Consider the following 7,901-nt stretch of genomic DNA (forward strand, 5'->3'; position numbering starts at 1 on the left):
AACGTTGTTCTGACTAAAAAAAATCACTCCAAATAAGTGAGGCAGCGTGGTGGAATCAGGCTCTCGTCAATTTTTGGGCATGTAGAGTTATTGGTATCATCTTAAAGCTTGTTTACTTGTTTTTATTTGGGAGAAAAAATATCCATATATCTCTAATACAAGTCGAGATATTTGTGAAAGAAGGAGGTGTGGGTCACCTGTTTTCAGAGGTAAAATAATTGACCAAATGGCTGCCAAAGTCTAGTTATTTCCTTAGCTTAAGAGTCCGTGGTAACTGAAAATTTACATTTTTTTGTGCATTTAATCAACGTTTTTGAGAAAAATCCACACAGAAATGAGTTCTTTAATGGGCATGAAAGGTGATGAACCAAAAAAAAAAAAATTTGATAACAATTCACAAACCTGCGGAAAAATGCAAGTTTCTTCACTTTGATTATTTTGACGAGAGCCTGATTCCACCACGCTGCCTTACATATTATTTTGATATGACTATTGTCGAAGCTCGGTGGAAGGAAGCTGGCGGCAGCTACGAGTAACACTCATGGCTCTGGGGCAATAGGTCATCTTGAATGTCCTTTTAAAATCATATTTCCATGTGAATTTTACGGAAAAACATTTATTAAAAGTCCCAAATATGTCATTTTTTAAGTTTTTAAAGACTCATTAGCTATTGGAGTTCTCAAGCTTTGTCGGCCATGTTCTCTCTAATTTCATCGCTGAAGCCAGGAGACCTAACTTCTTTCAATCGCAAATGTCTTGAGTTCTATTCAAGAGAAATGGATGTTTATTTCACTGGAAGCAAGGCAAATAAATCAGCTCTTAAATGATACCAATAATTCCACACAGCCTAAAACTGATAAGAGCCTGATTCCACTGTGTCTTGTCACATTAATGTGAGGCATCGTGGTGAAATCAGTCACTCGTCAAAATAATGAAATCAAAGAAATCGGCATTTTGGGGACCAGTGAGCACTTTTTATTTCTTTTCTTTTTTTTCCTGGCCCAACACCTTTTATGTCCATTTAAAAACACACTTGAGTGTGGGTTTTACAGGAAAACATTGATTAAAGGCACAAAAAGAGTAAATTTTCAGATTTCAAGGCCTCCCAGGCAATGGAAGTCACCACACGTTTTGAGACCTTTTTCTTGTTAATCTTACCTATGAAATCAGGCGACCCTAATCTAATTCAATCGCAAATATTGCAACTTCTACTCAACATAGATGGGTATGTTTTTTGACTAAAAGGAAGGCAAACGAACAGGCTCTCATAAATGATATCAATAACTCAATATGCTCAAACATTTCCGAGCACCTGATTCCACCACGTCGTGACACATTTTATTATTTCGCCTCAACTCTCCTCTGTCGTATTTTCGTATGTTACTCTCTAGTAACAATTATTTAATATTCGGCAATTAGAAATATGACCTATTTGGGTAGTAAACACAGCAACACGTTTACTAAGACTTTTTAAATAACAAAACAAAACAAAAATAAAAAACGAAAAACAAAAACAAAAAACAAAATAAATTACTCAATTGTAACCACGGGAGTCACAATGTGGTTGCCTTTATGTCTTACAGGAACAGGAGACGGAGCCTAGTGGGTTATGATCTTACTAATGCGTAAAGAATTTTAATGGAGGGTTATACGTCATAAATATGCCATAAAATTACTCTCTCAGTAACAGGCATATCCCCCAGAACAGAGCTTGTCGACCGTTTTATAGTTAGCGACCACTTTTTGCCTCCTTTTGGAGACTAAACATTAAACGTTTTTTTCTCGTGCTTACATAATTTATTACCAAGGGGGGCATAAAATGACAACTGCCATTACCAATGTGATCCCCAACGACCCACCAAAATTACCATAATATTATTATCATAAATAATTATAATAACTCATTTGTCGGCAATATCGTTCAGGTTTGCAAGAACTGCTCTAGAATGTTCATCTGCCCTGAATTCCGTATTCTTGTTGTTTGGGGTTCTTTTTTGCTGGGGGTTGATTTTGGTTTTGGTGGGGTTTTGTTGATATTTTGTTTAATTTTTAATTTATTTTTTTATAGGGGGGAGGGTAGGGAGGTTTAGGGGGTTAGGGAAGTCTTTTCTTTTAAATTGAACAATGTTGTGGGAGGCACAGCACATCTGAACAGCTTCATGTAGCGTCAGTACCCAAGGGGTTAGGGCTTCGGAGACACAAAAGTATTGGCTCACGTTCAAATCCCGCGCTGGTGCAGACACTGTTTTCTCGGGAAAAACATTATGAACAATTAATTTGTCAGGCATCGTGGTGAAATCAAGGGCTGGTTTAAATAGGGAAATCAAGGAAATCGATATTAATTTTTTCTCTTCTAATTTTTTTTCCTTTTAAAAAAAAAATTCCACTATATACTCATTAAAAACAAATTGTTGTGTGTTGATTTTACCGAAAAACATTTATTAAAAGCGAAAAAAAATTTAATTTTCTTTTTCCAAGGACTCTCGGGCTATGGAAGTTACCAAATATTGGCAGCCATTTTTCTCGGTAATTTTACTTCTGAAAAGGGTCAGCCCTGATCTCCTTCAATCACAAATATTTCGACTTTTATCCAACATTGACGGATGTTTTTTTCTCCAAAAAGAAAGCAAAGGAACAGGCTTTAAGATGGTACTAACAGCCCCATAATTATGTCCAAAAATTGACGAGCGCCTGATTCCATTGCGTGGTGACACATAATGTCCTCTATTTATACCACAGGTGGGAATGAGTACTTGGCTATAGAGAGAGTGAAAGATTGTTGGTGTCTGATCGCTTAATCAGCTGCTTGCACAATATTCTTAACGGGAAGCTGAGGATTTTCTGAGTGTTCTATGGTCTGCTGAGGTAATAATATGCGTTATACAAATGCTATTTTCCCCTCCGTTTGACATTTTTTGTGGAATTTTTGTTTTTGGCTCAACACCTTTTATGTCAATATAAAATACATTTCAATATGAATTTTTACGGAAGAACCTTGATTAAGGGCACAAAATATGTAAATTTTCAGTTTTCAATGACTCACAGACTATAGAAGTTACCAAACTGTGGCGGCTATTAATTTTTTGTGTGCAAATTTTATATAAGAAAACACCACCTTCAATCGCAAATACATCAACTTCTATTCCAGATAGATGGGTATTTTTTCATCGAAAGAAGGACAAATAAACAGGCTTTAAGATTACACCAATAACTCCATGTGCCCCAAAATTGACGAGCACCTGATTTCACCGCGACATGACATATTTTTTATAATATGTTATATCATTATAAGAGGGCAGAAAAAGGAAAAATTAAAAGGAAAAAAAAAGGTTAAAGTAAGCGTCAATTTTAAAATTAAATCTGTCTGGCCTCGACTCAATGTCATCGTCTATGTGTTGTGAGCATAAGAGACGTCGTAATAACTGAGTGCGACAATTGTTGGAACTTCCCCTCGACACCTTGTTGCGAAGGAGAATAGAAAAACGTTTTAAAAAAACACACTTATAAACAAGTTAAAGTAGGCCTCATCCATAAAAGAATAAAATATGTCTGGCCCCGAGTCAATACGATGACACATTTGACATAGGTGTGCAGTGAGCATAAGAGACGTAATAACTAAAGCGTGGGAGGCGAGTGCCCCATCGTCCGACAATTATTGCAAATCCCGTCTTCGCTTCCTCGTTGTATAAGAGGGCAGCAAAAGTAAAAATCAGACGATCAAAAAAGTTAAAGTAACTGCCATTCTCAAACTTAAATAAAAGAAAATCTGTCTGGCCCCGGATTCAAATAAACTTGTCATGAGTGTGCAGTGAACATAAGAGACATAGTAATTTTATAACTGAGGTGTGGGCGTCCAGTGCTAAAACGTTCGACAATTATTGCAACTTTCCTCGACACCTTGTGGTAAAGGAGGACAGAAAAAGGTTTTTCAAAAATATTTTTAAAAGGTGAAGTAAGCCACATCCATATAAGAATAAATATATCTGGCCCTGAGTCAGTCCGATGACACACTTGACATAGGTGTGCAGTCAACATAACAAACGTCGTAATTTAATAACTAAGGAGTGGGCGGTGAGTGCTCCTTCGTCCGACGATTATTGAAACTCCTATCGACAGCTCGTGGTATCATCATCATCCAATGCCAGATCTGCGACAGACATCGGCGATCATGGTTCTCCATTCATTCCTTTGCTCGGATGCACTAAAAAAGCTACGTTTCCCTGTTCTTTACCTTTTACCCATTTGTTTTGGTTCCCTCAGTATGTTGTTCTGGGCCCACCCCTGCCTCGCTTGCCCTCAATTTTGCCTGTGAAAGCTAGATGTTCAAGACCCTTATGTCTATTCAGGTGTCCCAAAAACTGCATTTGTCGTTTCCTGATTGTTTTTAACATTGAGCGTCACACTTGGGGTTCATCAAGCACTACCTCATTTGATTTCATGGTATAAGAGGACAGGAAAAAGTAATAATTAGAAAGGGGGAAAAAAGGTTAAAGTAAGCGTCATTCTTACACTTAATTTTTTAAAATCTGTCTGGCCCCGAACTCAATACCAAGAAACATTTGTCAGTGTGCACTGATCATAACAGATGTCGTAATAACTGGGGTGTGGGCGGAAGAGGTGTTGTTTCTACACATCACTACCCGAGAATGTCATGTATGTTTCAATAAGGTTTTGCGGCTCTCGCAACTGCATAATGTCATATGAGCGCCAAGGGGTGGATGTCAACAGAGAAGTCCAAAAGAGTAATCAGGCATATTCTGCTCACCTCTCTAGCCTCAACAGCACAAAGTCTGCTTCGACTATCAAGGCACCTCGGAAATAGCGGGTCACAAGAGAGTGACAAACATACAAAAGAGGTAGAGGAAAAATGACGATAGTAAGGATGAGGTGTAAAAAGCAGGAGTTCCCCCTATGTTGTTCTGTCACAGTATGAGAATGAAATTGATAAATCAGCCCATTTAAACTATTCTACGGTGCATTAGAACATGTTAATATCCCCCATTGGGGAATGGTCTAAAGACAACTTCAGCCAGTATCACTGCCGTGGTGGTGGGCGAGAATATCAAAGCTATACCTCAGAAGTACAAAGTTCTATCCGACATTTAATTTTTTGGCCGTTTTGGGCAAATAGAACGTTGTAATTCTGAGGTAGCAAAAAATGTCAGCTCAGTACCTAGTTTTGAAAAAATTGACCCTAAACAATTTGTGTTGCACAGTATGTGAAGCTTTTTCAAATGCAATCATTTGAATATCTCGACCACAACTCCGAAAAATCTTACAATTTTGATAGAGCAGACAGAACGTATTTTGGTTTCTGATCTCATGGTCTTTGTAACTCAAAGCAGCCTAAAATATAAAATGGAACAGTTCCTATAAAAAAATAATTTAATTTAAAAAAAAAATTTTAGTTCTCCTTTTTGGTTGCATGTTACCCCATAGCCTTTAGACTGTGGCAGACGGAGATTGTATGAGCGGGAAACCCCAGAGAGAGGGAAAGAGAGAGAAAGCAAGAGAGAGAGGGAGAGATAGAGAGAAAGCGAGAGAGAGAGGGAGAGAAAGAGAAAGCGAGAGAGAGAGATAGAGAGAGAGGGGGAGAGAGAGAGAGAGAGAGAGAGAGAGAGAGAACGAGAAACAGAGAGAGAGAGAGAGAGATAGATAGAGAGGGAGAGTCAGAGTAAAAGAGAAAGAGAGAGAGAGACAGAGAGAGAGAAGAGAGAAAGAGAGAGAGACAGAGACACAGAGAGAGAGAGAGAGAGAGAGAGAGAGAGAGAGAGAGAGAGAGAGAGAGAGAGAGAGAGAGAGGTGTGTGTGTGCAAACAAAAAAAAACCAGCAAAAAATCCACACCTTGATCTGCGCGTTTGACACCAATAATAAGAATGTGCTCACCTTGAGTGAGAACTAAATGCTCTTCCTACATTCCCTATAAAGCTCAACTCGGCGAAGAATAACGGCTCTGTGGCTGTCTGTCCAATCTTTACCTTGATAATTCAGGCAACAGCTTGAGGACAATTGTGATGTCTCTTTTACTGCCTGTAGGAGTGGTGTATTCTCACGCTGATGTTTTATATCTTACTTACCCTCTGTCTGTCTGTCTCTCATTCTGTCTGCTTCACCCCCCTCTCTCTGTCTGTCTGTCTGTCTATCTGTCTGTCTGTCTGTCCGCCCTCCTCTCTCTCTCTCTCTCTCTCTCTCTCTCTCTCTCTCTCTCTCTCTCTCTCTCTCTCTCACTCTCTCTCGATCAGTCTGTCCGTATGTCTGCCTGTCTGTAGGTCTGTCTGTCTCGCTCTCCTTTTCTCTCTCTCCCTCTCTTCTTCTCTCTCTCTGTCTCTCTCTCTCTCTTTGACACTCTCGCTCTATCTATCTATCTATCTATCTATCTATCTATCTATCTATCTATCTATCTATCTATCTATCTATCTATCTATCTATCTATCTATCTAGTCGACTTTCAGATATTAAACGTTTTGCATGCATGCATTTATGCATGTACGTATTTATAATATGTATTTATGTATATATGTTTGCCATTGTAAACCAAAGTTCCCTTCTGGGACAAATTTTAAAAAGTATAATTTTTTTAAAATTTATTTTGTAATACAATCATGTTGTCTATCCAGACGGATGTTGTCTACCACTTAAACTAACTTAACCCATGGGCAGACAGGAACCAAACAGTCTGCCTCCTATATTTTGATCAAACTGTGTTCATGGGAACGTAAGATAGTTGAAATCACGAACACACGATCGTTCCAGGGAACTTTTTTTTATTAAATCTGTGCCTACCTACACGCATGCTGCATTTCCCATGGACAGCTAGAAAAACAAATGAAGAAGTCTTGGTTGAAGCCAATTACAGACGACAGCCTATGACGAATATACGAAAGCAACAGGCAAAGTTCATTGGACACACAATGCGGAAAGAAGCATTGGAGAATATTGTAATAACAGGCAAGTTTGATGGAAAACGAGGCAGATACAGACAGAGGGAATGATATTGGACAAGTAGACAGCATGGCTAGGAACAGCAAGAACGACGGACACCATCGCTGCAATGCAAGACAGAATGAAGTGCAGGTCCATGATCGCCCACGCCAGTCGGCAAGGCACCAGATGATGCTGACCTTATTACACAGGTGGTTAGAGCGCCAACTTCTTAACTTTCTCTCTGTTGTTTCTGTCGGTCTGTCTTACTTTTCTCCAGCACTAAATTATGACCGTTATTGTGTCGACGAGCTTCTCTTTTCTCAAACAAACAAACGAACAAACATACAAACACACAAACAAACGAGCAAACAAACAAAACAAACAAACTACTTTACTATTGCGCCGCTGTAGTAATTCAGTGGTAGAAACTCCGCATTCAAAATAATCTGAACACTTTCAGAAAATGTCCTGTTCCTGGTTATAGACAACAAACCCGTTTTATATTTTGCTATTATTTCTTTCTTTTCTTTAAAAACAAAATCATGCGACATAAATTTTGTTTTTCCTGTCTATCCCATATTTCAGTTGGCTCATTATGGTATGCATACTTTCACATCAGCTATTCATTTCTATCATGCATTCATTGAATATTTATAGGGGTCTGTGGGTGTTTTAGAAGTAATAAACTAAGATTTAACAATGTTGTGACGAGACAAGTTATCGACAGAACAACAAAACAGCATTATTCTACCAGTTCCAAATCTTTAAAAATGTCACCAGAACTAGGTTAACAATTAAACCTTCTACAACAACTACAACGGAGAAATACCTAACAATAAATACAATAGAAAACGTTGGGGGATTTTGTTTTTTGGTTTGTTGTTGTTGTTTTTAGGGGATGTGGGTTGGTTGTTGTTGTTGTTGTTGTTGCTGTTGTTGTTGTTGTTGTTGTTGTTGTTGTTGTTGTTGTTGTTGT

Source organism: Aplysia californica, unplaced genomic scaffold (genome assembly GCF_000002075.1).
Source record: "Aplysia californica isolate F4 #8 unplaced genomic scaffold, AplCal3.0 scaffold01221, whole genome shotgun sequence".
NCBI classification, from domain to species: Eukaryota; Metazoa; Mollusca; class Gastropoda; order Aplysiida; family Aplysiidae; genus Aplysia; species Aplysia californica.